The 18,884-nt window shown below is 36.2% G+C and overlaps 1 protein-coding gene across 43 annotated transcripts in view; it reads right to left on the bottom strand.

Moving 5' to 3' along the window:
- Ptprd (protein tyrosine phosphatase receptor type D) overlaps positions 1-17,836 on the bottom strand; it is a 2,219,644-nt gene extending 2,201,808 nt beyond the window's left edge. For 8 of the 43 annotated variants that reach the window (XM_041632320.1, XM_041632324.1, XM_041632326.1 and 5 more), the window contains exon 1: positions 17,554-17,809. The gene's annotated coding sequence lies outside the window, so the exon portion shown is untranslated. Of the gene's footprint in view, positions 1-17,553 lie in introns of all 43 variants that reach the window. The other 35 variants (XM_041632304.1, XM_041632312.1, XM_041632308.1 and 32 more) reach the window with 16 other exon arrangements.
- Positions 17,837-18,884: the final 1,048 nt, after the last annotated feature.

Below are 18,884 nucleotides of genomic sequence, written 5' to 3'. Positions count from 1 at the left end.
CTATTAAATGAAACAATAATATTATATACAAGGCTCAGAATATAAATAACCAGTTTGCTTATGTTCTATGATACCTAAATAACGTGATCATAAAAATGAGATGATCATATGGTTATTTTCTTTCAGATTATTTATATACTGGATTACATTGATAGATTTTCGTATGTTGAACCAGCCCTGCATCTCAGGAATGAAGCCTACTTGATCACAATGGATAATTTTTCGGATGTGTTCTTGGATTCGGTTTGCCAGTATTTTGTTGAGGATTTTTGCGTTGATGTTCATGAGTGAGATCGGCCTGTAATTCTCTTTCCTGGTTGAGTCTTTGTGTGGTTTTGGTATCAGAGAAACTGTAGCTTCATAAAAGGAATTCAGTAATGACCCTTCTGTTTCTATATTGTGGAATACATTATGGAGTATAGGTATAAGCTCTTCTTGGAAGTTCTGGTAGAATTCCGCATTGAAACCATCTGGTCCTGGGCTTTTTTTGGTAGGGAGGTTTTTGATAACAGCTTCTAATTCTTCGCGACCAACAGGTCTGTTTAGATTGTTCACCTGGTCCTGGTGTAACTTTGGTATATGGTATTTATCTAAAAAAGTGTGATCACATAGATTTTCATGAGCTTTTGTTCCAGTAACCAAAAATTACCCATGCATAAACTGGAACCATCAATGATAACAAGTACAACTGGTAAGCAACCTAATCTTGAAATGTTTGCAAAACAAAGAAAATATAGCCAGGGCCTTAAGAAGACCAACCTCCTTCCCTGTGGGCTTACCAAACAAGCCACCACCCTGAGGAAGTCAGTTTGGCTCTATGGCTTGTTCTACTATACTGCTTTAGTGTTTAAAATACAATCTCACTTTTGAGTATAATTCTGTCTGTGTCTTAAATACGCTTATCTCACATCATTCAGTGTTTGCGGGACTTTCATTTAATTTGTTGTGGTCATCATGCATTGAAGTGACAAATTAGAATACAATAAGGTACATGTATCAGTGATGGGCATTGGCTGGTCTCTAAAGAGAACTCTCAAATTTGTGTCACCAGATATAGCTACTTTATTGAAATAAATTATATAATAGAATATATTAACAGAAACTTCAGATAAGATTATTATAAAATTAGAAACATGGTATAATATCCAGTAAGAGAGAAATGTACATACAGCAATCCAGTGTATGCTAGTGAAAGACTTCACCATAACCACACTAGTTCATGATATTCTGTTTAAGACAGAGAACCACACATGCACTAGTCCAGTGCATGCTGATTAAGACAGCAGTGTAAGAAGAGTATTCTATAGTAGATAAAGTACTGTACCATGCAGACAATGCTATGGTGTATATTAAATACTAACTGTACATACAACAGTCCAGTGCGAAGACTAATCCAGAGAAGGTTAAAACTACACCATACATACAATAGTTCAGTTTATGCTCATTAAATTCTTCCCATAGGTGCAGTAGATATTTAAAGACGATATCACTAACTAGAGTTAATTAAGACTACAAATTAAAGCCTATGAAATGATTTCACCTCTACCACTGCATTTAAATGATTAGCAGTATATTTTAATAATTAAGACTATTTTGTTTAAAATAATGCAATTTCCAATCTCTAATAATCAAACATATACACGTATTTATACCTTTCTCTGATAACTTCCTAAAATTGCTTTAAGGAAGAAAATACAATAGCACTGGTAAAGTGATTTGAAATATTTTAATAATGGAAATATTTTCCAGATTCTGAATGACAGTAAAAAATTTTCCCCAAAAATATTAGACTCATGTTTAAGACTCACATGTAATGTTATATTCTCACACATGTGATGCTTCATTAGTTCTTACATACTGTGCCCTTTTATGGACAAGTACTAGATTCAGACTTCATAGACTGGTAATTACTAATATAAATCCTGTTACACAACAAAATGTTCTATGTTTATAAAAAAATGAACTATCATGACAACACAAAATAGAATCACAAAGTAAATTGTTTTAAATATACTCTCATTCTTAAATGTCATAATTTAATAAGAATAATTATTTTATCAATATAAAGATGAGCATTGTGCAAGCTTATGACTCTAAATTGAATGAAAGAGTAGAGACATTGGAGGGTTCAGAATGGGACAGAGAAAAGCTGGTAGCTGAGAAGAAATGTTCCTGGATGAACAGTTTTAGAAAAATAGCTTGTTTATGTAATGGCTGCAGTGTACACTCCAGCATCGTATTGGTTAAGAGCACCTGCCATTCCTATCCATCATGTCTGGCTACAAGAATGGACATAGTGGAACCTGTGCAGTACATGACAGATGGCCGGGAGTGAAGTAGTGTCTTCAGTAGTGTTTCCCAGTAAACCAAGTCCAACAAGAAAATGCCAGCATTAACATATCCACTTCAAAGAGACTGAAAGCATGGCCATGTTGGTGACCATTATGAAGTGGTCCCCTCCAGGGTCTTAGATTTCAGTTTTGGTATTAGAAATATATCAAGTTTACTTGAAGGATTGATGCGAAAATGCATCATTACCAAGAGAAAAATAATAACACAGAAAAGGGCTCTCAAGAAACATTTCTCCAAAGTATGTTGTGATGTTTGTACCATCATTCAGCACATCAGAACATAAATGTTTCCCTATATCTCATAAGATTTTATAATGTTATTTGAGCTGGTATGTAAAAAACTGAAATGTCTTATGAGGTATGCTTTGAATAAATATACATTGAACATTGTCAAGGTTTCACTTAGGTGGATTTTGCTAAAGTGATGTAATGATTCACCATTTCACAAAATTCTTATTAAAAACTCATATTTTACTAAATTGGAACATAAACCAACATAAATTGAAAACTGCAATTGGACTTTATTTAGTATTCATCTGAAAAAATCGAAGAATTGAAAGCTTTTAAGGAGTTAAAAGAGTTCATTTTCAGTTTGGAAATATTTAATTTAGATCATTCTAAATAACAACATTGGGTTTTCTATAACTCAGCAATGATAAGCAAAGGTTTCATCAAATTCTATTACAAGACCCTGGTTTAGGAAAGCCCATTGTAATTATATACTTCCAGCTGTACTTCAGAATTCAGGGAATTGATTAAAGTATTCCCTCTCACATTATTTACAGGTAGCACATAAGCAAGAAGCATTTTATTTTTTCTAGTAATAAATTGTACAATTTATATCAATAATGTAACATGACATCTATAGGTTAGTGAGTCTTTCTAGGTGGGTCTGCTGCAAGCTTTTATGGTATTCTGATTCTCGGAGCACATTTGCAATTCTTCTGTGGCACACTGAAAAATAATGAATTCCTGATGGATATCTGTGAGGTCAGAAATAGGCATCCACTGCTCTCATCAAATCTACTAGCAAGACTCACAAGAAACCAAGACAGACTTATCAGACAACTGCATCATGGAAGAAGTGATCGGAAAACCACAGACAGAGGTTCAGCTGTCAAAACTCAGAAATGTTTATAACACATGAAAAGACAAAATTATCACTTTCATATTTTCAAGCCATACTTATTTGTCTTAGATATTATCCAAGATTTAAAGTTATTATATGTAGATTTAACATAAATATGGTATAGAATTATTAACTGAAAATAGATATATTTCCACAAAACCAAATAGACCTGCTATCATAATTCAAAGCATATAAAACTCTGCTCATAATCTCTTCTTAGAATGCATAATAGTGCTGAGATAAGTACAGCAAAATGATAGATGTAGATTAGATTATAGATTAAAGAGATAAAATGAGAAACCATGAATATTCATAAAATAGGATTTAAAAATAAAGTATTTTTGGTTACTTATTTATCAGGGAATCTTTTATTGGGTATACATAGTCACTGACTTATTTTTTTCTGTTTTTATGTATATATATAATATATGTATGTTATATATAATGTGTACAATATACATATATGTATGTGATTGTTTTAAATATATGTGTGTATATACATAGATATAAAATGATAAGCCATAAATTGGTATGAAAAATAGATTATTACTAATTACATAAATAGTAAGAAATATAGTTGGTCAGTGGTGGCACATGCCTTTAATCCCAGGACTTATGAGGCAGAGGCCTCGAGGGATCTCTGTGAGTTCAAGGCCAGCCTATCTAAAAAGTGAGTTCCATAATAGCAAGAACTGCACATAATAAACCTGCCTTTGAAAAAACAAAAAAGAAAGAAAAAAAACATTAATTTTTCTGCATTCAACTAGATGTGACCACTTAACTAATTTATACAAGATTGAATTGGGAAATTTCTTCCAGATAAATCTGGATATGAACACCATTCCATAAGTTGTCTATATCTGGTTCCACAGATGAGAAGCATCCTCTAGGTGATGAATGAGCATCAAGGTTGCATAAACCTTTATTTCTGAAAAACCTTGCTAAAAATGCCATTTTATCTGGTAAATCCCTCACCTTTGGAATAATATATAACAGAAATAATTCCATCTTATTTCATAAATCTTTTGTGATATCATGGTCACAAGAGTTTATCTATAATCTAACTTGCACATTGTTGACTTATAAATATTGTAATATTTATCTTCCTGATGTTTCAATTTTGAAAGAATATCACATGACCTTACAAATCTTTAAATTCATTTGATTTTAAATTCATGAGGTAACTGGCATATGACTCCCAAATCATGGTATGGGCTTTAGAATTATTGGATTGTCCATCCTATGATCAAAAACCAAACAAATAATCAAGTAATGACTGGTAGCCAACATAGATATTACTACTATTTATTCCCAAGTTTAATTAATAGTATTTTATAGTTTTCAAAGTATTCAGTTTTCATCTGTTTGTTTCACAATTAAAAAATCCAAAATTAAAAAGATGAAATTAGTTAATTCTACTCTTTGTGTACTAAGTAAAAAGGGATTTCACACTTTATTCATTTATGAGATATTTACCAAGGGTGAATAGGTGGATACTCTTCTCTTCTAATCAAATTCTAGCATACTCTTCCTCCTCTCTTTCCAGCTGTCATCAATGCTAGTCCCTATTTTAAATAAGAAGTTTTCACATTATTGTGAATTCTTCAGACCACAGAAATATTTTAATATAGGCAGTATCAATATTTTCATTTCATCAGATAACTTTTTCTTCCTACATGTATTAAATGTCTTTATAACATAATCAATGGCCTTTTAAAATATGAAATTGGAAGGCTGGAAACAGTGCTCAGTGGTAGAATCAACACTTTTTTATCATCCACGAGGCTCTGAGTTTGATATCAGGAATTAAAAAATCTCTAAATCAGTAATTAAAATATGAAGATGGAAGCTGTGACTACTTGACTTAACAAACTTTACATCATTTTAAAATTGAACACCTTGGAGCTTCATATTTTAATTGGGTGAGGATAAATCCTTGCAATTCCAGCACAGTAGAAGCAGAATGAAAAAGACAATGTTTTTAAATCCAGCCTGAAATACTTAATAAAAATATGGAAGGTTTGAGTATAAAACTCAGAGGTGGAGTATTTGTCTAGCATGCATTAAGCACACACACACACACACACACAAACACACACACACACACACACACACACACACACACACACATATTACCAATACCTGTGAGAAAATTTGGTAGTTCTACAAAAACTGGTCAAATGCTACATTAAAAAAATGTTTAAGATTTTTACAGTTCCCCAACATCAAAGTCACACTGAAAACAAAGTATCTTCATGCACTATTTTCCTTTTGTATTATTATGTTGTATAGATTTTGAGCTATACAGTGTGTATCACTGACTGGAAAGGGCACCCAAATTCATAAGATTGATGAGAATAACAAGATACGTGTCATACTCAACAGATGTTACAGTAACATCCCCAACAACAAAGACCTGGAGCTCAGCCAAATTGTGACAAGCACCTGTCTATGGAGGCCAGCCTCCAATGAAGAACCTGCACAGTTTCAGGATGTCAAGCCAAAAAAGGCTGACCACTTCGGGGTTGGCAGGGGAAACACAACGTAACATTTTGTATGAGATCATTATTTTGTATGGCAGCCCTTGGCTGTTGCTGGGAATAAGCCGAAAGCTCTTTAATTTGTTATGCAAAAGGAATACAGCTGTACTGTCAGTGGTTCTTCCTAAAGAAAGCCACAAAAAGAAGAGGTTCCACAAGAGATGGATGCAATGATAATAAGTCACCGGTTGGAAGAAACATTCAGCCAAGTCACTCTTAAATCAGATACACAATTACTAGTTGAAGGACACACACATATAACTATGATATTGCCTTTCCAAACAGAAAAGGGGCAATTATAAATTGTCATTATTCATGTCACTATTTTCATTATAACTTCTCTAAATTATTTATGTCCAGTTCAAAGTGTTTATATGGGGTTTATAAAATTCTATGAAGAAAAGTAAAACATATGAAAAGACTGTATAAATCTATGTAATGAAAGTTTCCGCTGTGACATTAACTTCAGTATCACCCCTTCCCCAATGCAAAACAAGAATGATATAATATTTCAGCATGATTAGACATGAAATAAAAAATAAAATAATGGAGAAGAAATAAAGTGAGATAGCTATCCATGGAAAATTTGCTAAAGCAATGTCCATAGGGAGTAACTTGATAAAAAAAAAAAGAGTTTTTACAGAGCAAGGTCTCTGAGAAGTGCCATTGTGACGATCCCATCCTGTTGAGCTAAAAAATGTGGGTACTGCCATTAATTTGTCAAGATTTTCTTGAAGTTTCTATTTTTATAGAGCTGAACTTTCTATGGAAACCTAAACCTAGATACTATCTACTACATATCATGTATATAAGCGATACTATATATATGTTATATAAAGATATATATCATTAAACGTGACTTCTCATTTAAAGAATAAAACAAAAAGAAAATAAATATTTTTTTTTTTGGTTTTTCGAGACAGGGTTTCTCTGTGGCTTTGGAGCCTGTCCTGGAACTAGCTCTGTAGACCAGGCTGGTCTCGAACTCACAGAGATCCGCCTGCCTCTGCCTCCCGAGTGCTGGGATTAAAGGCGTGTGCCACCATCGCCTGGCTAAGAAAATAAATATTGAAGAGTATATCTTCTTTCTTTGTAAATAGAAAAGAAATAAATTTATCTTATGACTTGCTTGCTATTTATTTTAGTACTTTCCGGTTTTCCCTTAGCACATTCTTCCTATGTCAGGTTTTTCAAAGCTAAAATGCCAAAAACTAGGTCATAAAAAGCAGTTTAATAACTTAACAGTTCTGTCAAAGCATGTAGTGGACAAGAGTGCATAATGATGTTATCCAGTTCTTCTCCTCAATTCTCAATTCATCACTGAGATCATCACTGGCTTTTCTTAAGTAAGCAGAAGGCCATAGTGGGAAAGGACCTGTGCCACAGGTAAAACTAATGCAGGTACTCTGGGCACTGTCTGTCTTTTGAGCCTGAAAGGTGCATCTGAAGCTCTCAAAATGAGTCACAGAGAACTTTAAATGCCCATGTTAATTTGATTTACTTTCTGTTCTTTAAACTTCTTACATCCCCACTAATGCAGGGTAAGAGCCATCTCCATGTGCCCTTTACTAGCATAGTGGTTTAGTTAAAAGTACAACTTGAGAAGTGGTTGCTCAAGACAGAACGAGTGTTGATGCAACACATTAAGAAAGCACAGCTAATATTTTTTTCATTGAGATTTCAACCACCAGAAGGGTCATTTTATAGAGAAGCCTTGCTATTTTTTTTGTCCTTTCAATATTGCTACACCAAATTTCCACCAGTATGTACTGATTATTGCTCACATACTAGAAAAGCCATAACCAAATACTGAGAGAATTTCAGCTTCTTAGATTGGTCACTCCAGAGGAAATAGTTTAGTTATGCATACACACATATACATGCATACATACATTTAGCTATGAATGATTTTGGCATTCCTGTTATCTCCAATATTGTGTCAGCTAAGTAACTGTAAGAATAAGAAGCAAAATAATGGAAATATAATAAATTAAAAGTACTTAATTATCACAATCAAATTTATAAATGTTATCCTATACTATTGCTGCTAAAATAAATGGTAATGAGAATTTATAAATATAAATAGTATTTCCAATTAATTTTAAGTAAAATGTTACTTTTAGGACCAATTCTTGCATTACCTTTTCTTTGATGTAAGCATCCTTAGACTTTGTTTTGTATCTGCTGTCTCTAACACTACCATGTGAAATGATCATGGATATGTGCTTGTCTGTAATGTAGTCAGTAGCAGAAGATATTCATAGACCCTAAGCTACACACCTCATCAGTCCACCTTCTCGGCTTAGCATTTTGATTTTGTCATAGTTATGGTGCAGGGTTAACAGACTCTTGGTTGTTTTCTAACTACTGTTGCTCTTGGTCAGCAGTCAGTGAGTATGGCAATGTGTTTGAAGGGTGCTTGTACAGCACAGAATCTGTGGCCAATTGGCAAGAGTTAGCTGGAAGTATCTACTGGTACTTGGTTCAGTTGAAAATAAAACATTGCAAAAGCAGTTCAAGTGTCATTCTCTTTCTCCACCTTGAATATCCAGAAGCTATGAAACTGTGGCATTCCTCTTAAGGACTAATACTACACAGCAAGGAAACCTTGTTGTATATCTACAAAACTCTGTTCACCAAGAGGCCAATAGAGGATTTAAACTATAGAGTCTATAGGTAAACAACCAAAGAGTTACATGAGCTTCTTTTTTGTTTAAATTTTGCGTTTATAAAATAAATATAACGTTTATATCACCTTTTAGAACTAATATGATAAATAATATATATATATAAATAATAACATATTACACATATAACTTAAATGATGACTTGCAAATAATAGTAAATACTATAAACAATTAACTATTATTAATACTTTCTCTATGAATATTTCTTGAGAGTTCATGAAAAATATTGTGGGAAAAATGTCAAGATTCCAAGATAAAAATAAGACCATAAGTGGTTCTGTTTTTTTTAAGGATTCATGTTATTTTTAGTGTATGGAGGCTGTGGTGATGTGAGTATGAGTTAGTACAGGTCCCTTCAAAATCTAGAAAGGAGTGTCAGATCCCCTGATCTGGGGTAACAGGTGATTGCAGTCACTGGTCATTGGTGTACAGAAGCTGAGACTTGAACTCAAGATGTCCAGTGAAGCTGGACGTGCTATTAACTGTGCAGCTTTGCTACAATCCACAGATGTAAGCCTAAAACCTCTTCCCAACTGGAGAAAAACAAAAGTTGTGATGCCTCCTTCTTCAGTCATGTGCACTGTTTTAGAAAATATTTTATATTTAAAATACTGAAAATAAGATATAAATGAGAAATACAAATGGCAGTGTATTTCTATTTTCAGTTCATCACAGGACACTTCTTTGTACTGGAAGAAGGCTGATGCAGCTTTTTGTATCTGTAATATACCAGGTTCCTGTGCAGGCCACAGAAATTGTCAGAAGTGGGGAATTTGAAGCAAAATTAGGAAAAGAGGATTAGAACAGCAGTTCTGTTGTTGTTGTTGAAAAAACAGTTTTGTTAAGAATCACTGGATATCTTCTGACTAGGCCGCTCCTATTGCTTCATCTATGGGTTTATCAGATAATATTTCACATTGAAATACTATTGGATGTTGCAGTTTTGCATGAAATATCTATGCTAAGAAGAACAATTATAAAATTGTTTACACACACATAGCAAATATTCTACCCCTCCCTCTCTTTTTCTCTCCCCCCCCTCTGTCTCACACACACTCACATACACACAGACACACACACACACACACACACACACACACACACACCCCAAGAAAACCTTTCACAACTGTGCTGTCCTACTTTACAATCTAGGTTTTGTAACTTAGCAAATTTGTAATGTATTATTAAAGCTGACAAGTTCCCAAAATTTCCTTGGTTCCAAGGAAAATAAACGGTCTTCCAGCCATTATTTTTTTATAAAAAAGAATATCTTCCTGTGGATCATGGGAATAAGAAAATGAATTACCAAATTCAATCAATTTTACTGCCAAAAAAACTCTGTTGTTTTCAACCACAACAGTATAAATGATGAGGCTGAACCATGTCTTGCAGAGGAAACCACATGTGATTCCTAGGAGAAAACAGAACATGCTCTTCACTGAATGGACACTTTCATCTGAGAGGCCACTGAACATACACACGCAGTGGCATTCAAGGAATGACCTCCTGTACCAAGTACCATAAATAAGTAGTAACTGGGAAGGAACTGAGTACATTATATAGTCAATAACTAGTGACAAAGAAAGCCACGAATTTGAGGGAGAATGTGGAGGGAGGAAAGGGAAGGGAGACTTGTTTTAATTATATTATAATTTCAAAAAAAAAATAAGAAAACAATAAAATGGAAACCAATAAGTTCATCCACAGCACAATGAGAAATTTTAAGTTAAAAGAAAATAAATCTCCCTAGGTTTGTGCTGACTATAATTAAGTTTTGAAATTTTGAACTATATTTTTTTAGGCTACCATGCTCTGTGTTCATAGCACTGGAAAGTAATACATTATTGCACCTTACATGAGATTTATGGAGAATGCAAAGGAAAATAATCTGAATTTAGTCAGGAATGATCACATGAGTTTTATCAGAAGTAAATAGAATAATATATCAAATTTAAGGGTACACAGAAATTCCAATTTGTTTTTAAAATATAAATTTTACCTTATTCTTTAGTCCTTTGTGGTTTTCTACAAAATATATATTATAAAGTCTCCTATACACCTGTCTCACACTCTCTTCAATGTGAACAGAATTTCTTTAGTGTCTCTGTTCTCTTCTGAGAAAGCCAAGACATTTCTATCATGGTTATCAGTGCAGCAACAATAAGCATCCTGACTGCAACTTGCACAGTGTGATTTGAAAAGGCAAGGGAGTGTTACATGTTTCAACTGCAACAGTGGCCTGGAGATTTATTAGTGTTTCCATGCCATGTCAACACGAAGGTAGAACAGTAAGTGTTCACCATGCTTTACTGCTTCTCTTGATTTGGAGAGTGTGACACACGTGAAGAATTGGCAGTGGGGCAATCCAACTTAGGAGCTGAAGAAGGTTGCCAACATATTACAGTGGAAGACAGAAAGGCTGTCGCTGCTCAATATGCAACACAGATTTCACCCTGCTTCTAGAAGAGATACCTCTGACTCAGAATGATCGAGTATGGGGGCTCTGACAAAGCAGAGAAATCCAAGTAGATACCCTACCTAGAATAGGTGATATGTTGAAGAGGTTTCTTTTTTTGGCTCTGGAATTAAAATGCAGTTATATTTGGTAAAACCATAGGTCAGTCGTAACTTGGCCAGTTTTATATCTCTAACATAATGGGCATTGTCCTTATCAGTCTTTGACAAATGGAAAAGCCAGTGAAAACCAGGAACCTAAACTGAGGGTTTATTGCTAAGGATTTAGGTAAATTAGAGATAGAAGAGAGGGTGATGTCTACCCTAACACTTATTGTATCTGTAGTACTGGGATTATTGTTTTGTCTTTGATGATTTTTCTAAAATTAAAGAAAAATAAATCATGAGCTGCTTTTGTCTGTGCTCTGCATTGATACATGAAGGCAACACTTAACTAAAATCATTGCATGAAGAAGAGTAAGAAATTTCCCCTTTCTTTTTTTTTTTTTTTTTTCACTTTACATTTAAGCAGAGTGTCTGATCTTGTTCAAGAGGAGTCCTGGTCACTGCATTGGGACAACATTAAGAGATGCTAATTTGTGCTTGTGTGTTTTTGTGTGTGTGTGCTCATGTGCACACACATGTGCGTGTAAGTAGGTTTCCTCCTTCCAAAAGAAAGAAAGAAAGTAAGGAAGGAAGAAAGGAGAGAAAGAAAAAAAGGAAGGAAGGAAGGAGGAAGGAAGGAAGGAAGGAAGGAAACTGACTAGATTAGTCGCTAAAGCCAGTTAGAGATCTGAAAAGAAAATTACCCCATTGTCCTTGGCATTGTTGGCATTTTGTGGATGTTGTTCTCTGATTTAATATTTCCTAGCATTGAATATAGGATACAAAATATATGTTGATTGTTTATAGTTGAAAGAAGCTGTGCTCAGGACTTCTGTCCTATACTACTTGAACCATCTATTTAAACAAAAGGATAGATAGAAGAATCCTAGGGTGCATGCAGGCATTTAGTTTACTGAGTTACCTCTTTAACATGTAAAGACTGAAAGTGGATTTCTTGTTTTCCTTGTAGCTTTCATACTCTGTAACATGCATTTAGAGAAACAGCAATTTACATAAATTGCACTATCTAAATGCGATGTTGTAAAGTCATAAATATGTAAAGTAAACACATGTGCAAAACACAATCTTAGCTATGATTTCTGTACATGTACCCATTTAACAACTGACCTTTCTGATACTAATTAGATCAGTCAAAAATATTTGGATTGCTTCTAAAGGTTTTCAATCAGAATTTTTAATTCAATAAATACTATATATTTGGAAATATCTACTTAAGTTCCTGTGGATTCAGAAGTAAATAATTCCAATAGACACAAATTCTATCTCTGATTAGAACAGTTTTAATGCTTCCTTACAGTATTCAAACAACTATACAAGACTTCGCAGATAAAATCGCATACATTTAAAGACATTTTTAAAGTCAAATGAAATGTATATTCAATTATAAATCTGTTCCATTCCTTTCTTTTCATCTAATGTAAGTAATGTGTGTTAGAGTACAGAAAAGATGTGTCTCTTACTTCAACACAACCTCAGCTTTGAGAATATTTGATCAGGTGTTTAGAAAGCATAATTTATAAAAAGCAAAGTCTTTATATATTGTTGTGCATTATTTGATTGAGATGTAATGAAATATAAACCATATGTTAACTGTTAGAATCATTTTTTAATCTTGGATAATTGTTTACACCCTGGTAATTTTTGAGCACCCCGTTTTCACTAAGTTCAGTGCTGAGACACATAAGCCATTTAGAGTGAACACTGGGCTTGATATCATGACACAATGTCACGTGAAAACCTTTTGGGAAATGAACTGTGTTTTCTTATATTACTGGATTGTCTGCTGATAATTTACTATAAGTTGTGCAAAGTGTTGTCCAAGCATGTACTTGGCAACACATTGCAAAGTACAACTAAAATGGTACAAGAAACTAGTGAAATAGGAAAATCATTTTATGTTTACATCTTTTTATATTTGAAGCCAACAGTTACATCTTTAAGATGTAAAGACTGAAAGTGGATTTCTTGGTTTCCTTGTAGTGTTCACACTCTGTAACATGAATTTAGAGAAACAGCAATTTATATAAATTTCACTATCTAAATGCAATGTTGCAAAATAATAAGTATGAAAAAAGAAAGAAAGAAGACCATGCCACTAAGAGTTTCTTTTTTTTCTTCTCTGCATTCCTAAACTCTGAAATTTGATTACAAAGATGTTAATTCAAAGATAGTAATTGGTGGGATAGTTTCTTAATAGCAGGAGTCAAGTGTGCTTCAGTGGAACACAAGACAAGTACCTCCTCCCTTCCAGGAACTCTACCCTGATTCACTGGAGCAAGGGTCATCCAACCAAGGAACCAACAGACCAATGCTTGTCCAACATGGTTTCAGGACAATTAACTCTGAACTTTCACGAACAAATGTTTGCCTCTTGCTCCTCTGTGGATTCTTAGATTGTCACAGTATAATCTGACAATTTGCCAAAAGTTAGCTCCAGTTACATCTATAATTATGCTAGGTTGTTTCATACTGTTTTGGAATTGGAATGATGAGAACTGTACTAGCGTGTCTATCAGACAGACAATACTTTAACGCAGAGTCTGGTGGACCTCTCTAAAATAACACACAATCCCAGAACCCTTGTTTCTACCCTCAATATGTCTTCCCCTAGAAATACTTGCCGTTTTGTGCAGTAGTTGTGTGTCTTCATTCAGTACACCTTGAACAAGTTAAAATAGCCTGCTTTGAGTACAATTAACTTTTAAAATGTTGATTGTATGAATGAGTGAAACTTCTTTGTTCTTTTTAATGCTCAATGCCTTTGAGAGGTGTAATGAATTCCAAGTGAATTGAATGTAGTTGAAAGTTAAAAATGCAGTTAAACATACGAACAGAGCCGGGCGGTGGTGGCGCACGCCTTTAATCCCAGCACTCGGGAGGCAGAGGCAGGCGGATCTCTGTGAGTTCGAGGCCAGCCTGGTCTACAAGAGCTAGTTCCAGGACAGGAACCAAAAGCTACGGAGAAACCCTGTCTCAAAAAATCAAAAAAAAAAAAAAAAAAAAAAAAAAACATACGAACAGATACACTGAAATGGCATTCAACTCAATACAAAATTCCATTCATCTAATTTTTACTCTAACTTCTTAAATGGCATAATCAAGAATATTTATTTTATTATTTGTGTGGATAAAGTTTATTATGCTTAGGGTTCGTGCATATTCAAAAAGATACTACTGAATTAAGGTATTTGCCTCAAACAACAGGGTTCTTAAAGCTACATGTAGTATTTACAGAGATAGACAGAAATATTGTTGACAGAAGTGTGAATACATACGTAGCTAAGCAATGATTTTAATTATGATACTCCACAAATAATAATTTCTAAAAGTTTATTTAAATGAAGATGTATGTAGGTTATTTGCAAGTCACCTGTTTTTAACACTACAGTTTTTCCATCTGCCAGCCTCTAGAATAATGAACCATCAGAAATGCAGAGTTATTAAAAGTTACATTAAAGATATGTCTATGATCGCAAAACAATTTGCATCAATTGAGTCACAATGTGGTATTTATCATGACTCATCCATAAAGTGTTAAACATGTATCTAAACAATTCTGTAAGGACAATATTTTAGCTTTCTACTACACCTAACATCCCTAAGGGAAGCATCCTTGGTACTGGCATACTCTACATCGTCACATGCTGGGGCTCGTGCACCCCACTCACAATACATGAAAGAAACACATTGCACAGACAAAGAGCAAAATAATTCTGTGTCAATAGTTCAATGTTCCAATGTTAGACTTAATTAACATTGCTCTGCTTTCTGCATTAAGTTTTTTAAGAAAATTGTCCGCCTATCCAGATCTTCATAAAATATATGACCATGTGTTCTACAAAATCATCTTTATGTTGCTATAGTGACTGGCACAGACATAAATTCTATGTTGATATTAAGGGAAATGAAGGAATATTTGCTTTCACCAACTGCAACTGTGAGCAAATTCAGGTACACAGCACTTTATTAGTAAAAACTCCTTTGGTAAGCACACGTTAGAGGAATTAATCATTCATTCCCTGCAGACTGCTTATGTATTTCATCAGGCCATTATCTGATCTGAATAACAAGAACAATTGCATAATAAAATGCATTACTGCTGACACTAGCAACTTTATTTTTTCAACTTGAAAGTTGCAACTCCTGTAAGCCACAGAAAGCCGGTGGCAAAAGCTACCAATTTAGTCACCCTGACTAGGGCTGATGAATCTATGGTTATAGAAACAGCTACCAGGTGTCTCTGTAGGCTTGACTAGAAACAGCTTTAATTCAGGCTATCCTTCTTAACACTGTGACATAATTACAGTAGAGGCAGAATGTGTGACAGTTTATTATTATTAATGTTGTTGATAAAACTCTGCTTTCAGAAGTGAGACAGAATGGACAGTTCTCCTGTGTGTTGTGAGGAAATACAAATGTAGTAAAATATATGTAATTGCATGTTTCGTTCACTCTTAAGTGTGCCTGCTTATGGACAATCATCCTTTAATTTTTAAATATTATTTTTCAAGTGTCATATATTATCTTAGAGATGTGAGGCCATACATGATAGAGGTCATAGACATATTCCAAATTTGTTCATCCAATGATCTCAGTTCAAATTATTTAGATGCATTTCTAAACCAACTAAGAACAGAAATGGCACCGGAGAGCAATAAAGATCTTTACACTTTGGGTGACATAAAGTGATGTTGAAGAACAATGGCATATTTATCCAAAGTGCTTTCCATTCATTGGAACTTTGGGTCATTGTCCTGTCTCATCACTCTGAAACTTACGTCCCAACACAACCAGAATGGCCCATAAAAAGATGGTACAATTCTAACTGCCATTTCAATTCTAACCATTTCTCCTTTTTCATATTTTTAAAATCAGTGCCTAATGACATTTTTGCTTAGATATCTGAGTTAACATAGCAGTGACAATGTTTTGACTGTAAGAGTGTCACATAAATATGAAACATCACTTAACCATTAATTGATAATTAGTGATTTTTATAAAGAAAATTTGCCTCATAATTAGTTGTAATTTACAGTTTAATTGTATACATTTGCAAGGTTTTTCATCGGTTAAGCATGTTTTATATTAAGAAAAATACTGAAAGTTAATGATAAATTCCATCGACTTTCTTTCTTAACCACTATTCTTCTCCAGTCTGTATAAGTGCCATTGTGTCAGAGAACTCTGTATCAAAATTGGTTCAGTTATTTCTAACCTGTAATTCCTACTGTACCTACTGTATCTGTAGCAATGCAAGAAGAATTAGATTCAGAACCCATTTGGCAGTGATAAAGAGGGAAAAATGCTGAAACGTTATTGATTCTCTTCCCTCTTGTGCAAAACAAACTGACTCGACTATAATTTTCCTGACATAACACAAAGGTTTTATTTAGATATTACAACATATTGGCGAATGTTAAGCTACAAATGCCTCTTATCCTTTTAAGGTACAGTTAACCCTTTTTCGGTGAGAGGAAGAGTGCCCTACTTGTGTTCACAGAAGAGCTGCAGCCCCTGACAGAAGGTGATAGTCCAAGAGAAATGCAAAAGTTTTTGATGCAGCGATATTCAGCCTTAAGGGACACCTTAAACCTCTCAGTGGCTGATGAGCCTGTCACAGTTCATAACCGGCTCTGTCAGAGTCACAGGCTCAGCCCGCTCTCACGCTGCATTTTTCACAGTTCTTCTCCAAATTAACTTCACCAAATTCTCTGCCTAGGCTGATGCCAGGACTTCCTCCACACATAAACTGCTCACAGACATGAAGTCATCCGAACAGGATTTTCTTCTAGTCTAGCAAACCATCTTTATTAACTTTCCCTTGACCCAGTTAATTTTGCTAGTGATCCTTAGAACTGAAGATAATACAAGCAAACCACTGAAGTCAGCAATGGGTGGAACTTGGGGGTGGACCTGGGTTGAAGGTGACAGGAGGGAGGAGGCAATGGGATTGGAATCCTCAAGCTTTTTCTAGGTAACAGTTCTTCAATCTTAGAGCCAAGCAACACATTCACAAGCCAGGTCTTCCAGCATCCCTCGAACAATGAGCCTTTGACAATCAGACTCCTGGGAAGACTGCACATGCAGACACTCCTAAGTGATCCTCCACAAAGAAACCTTCAAAAATTGTTTAGCGAAGCACTTCTCAGATAGGAATTACTCAAGTTATATAAGGCAAGTTCTTCCCTGGTAAAAAAACGAACGGGGAAAAGCATTCGGCAGACGCCTCACTTTAGAGAGCAAGAAGAGAGAGCAGTTTTACTTACTAGAGCATCCGCTCCGCTCTCCTCGGGAACCGAGGAGTCTTCGTTCGCTTTCTGCCAGTCCAACGGTGAACTGTCTTTCTATTCCAGGGTCCTGGCTCAACTGCAGACCGGGAGAGAACAGCCACAGCCGGCTGCGCTCGGTGTCGGTGGGCTGCAGCGCTTCGGCTTCTTTAAAAGTGGGTTCTGCGTGTGCGAGGGTGGCGCGGGAGGGCGGCAGCGCGCTCGGAGCCCGCGGGTCCCGCAGACGCCGGGGCGAGTGCCCGCAGGTGCGGCGGTGCGCGCGGGCGGGGCGGGGCGGGCTGGGCGGCTGTGGTGGGAGCGCCCGGGAGGCTGAGGCTCGCACTCCGCTTGCTCGAGCTCGCGCACAGGCGCTCGCACCCGGCCCGGCGCGCCGCCCGCGCTCACCTGCATTTCCTTAACGAGCCACTTGATGGCTGCGGCGGCGCGGCCACGGCGGGCTGCTGAGACGACGGAGACCCGAGCCCGGGTGGCCAAGCTTGGTCTCGACCCCGAGCTGGGCGCGGAGAGCAGCTACCAGCTACCGGGCGCCAGGGAGCGAAGGGCCAGGTGCGCGCTTCTGCAGGTGTCCGCGCCACTCTGCTCTGGCTTTCCTTGGAGGGAGGTTGGCGGTAAGGGGTGAGGCATGGGGGTCTGAAAGGTTGGGGACAGAACTGTCGTTCTCAGTACAACCAGAGCTGTAGAGAAAGACAGGCCCTTGGGTCAGGGATGGTGCTTCTGATACTGGATGTAGTTTACAGTTTGGGCGCTGGACAGTTTGGCAGAGCTTGAGGGAGAGAAGGGGCTCAGCCAAGGTACCTGTTTGGAAGAAAACCTGTAGAAGAGTTGCTGGGAAGCAGCCTCCATACTCCTGAGGCGACGCCCACAGGTATAGGAAGGAGAGGGTCCATTACTGCCTCTTTGCCACTCAATGCAGATGGTCTGTGCTTAGGGGTAGATGCCCTTCAGACTTGGGGCTCTGGGGTGAAGAACTTAACCGTCCTCCCCAGGAAAGGTAGTTGCGGTGCGGGGACTGGGTCCACAAAGACAAAGTGGGAAGAATAGAATAAAGGCTTTCTTCACTTTACCATCATGTCTGATCAGAACACAGCTAAAGGCGATAAATGCTATCTCCTGCTGGACAGAGAGCACATCACTCAGTTGGTGTTTAAATAAAGAACCAAAAATGATTAGCCCATTGGTAATAATACCTATTCAGATCACTGAGAGCATACTCTGTCTAAAGGTGCTGTGAACATTGTGGTGGAAAACAAATAGCTGTGAACCACTTCCACCCCAAAAGACATAAAGGTTCATCAACATAAATAACATTC

This window comes from Microtus oregoni, unplaced genomic scaffold (assembly GCF_018167655.1).
Source record: "Microtus oregoni isolate MIOR12 unplaced genomic scaffold, Mior012 000041F_ref0000270, whole genome shotgun sequence".
NCBI lineage: Eukaryota > Metazoa > Chordata > Mammalia > Rodentia > Cricetidae > Microtus > Microtus oregoni.
Note: the sequence above shows the minus strand (reverse complement) of the source record. Positions and strands in the feature narration are given on the sequence as shown.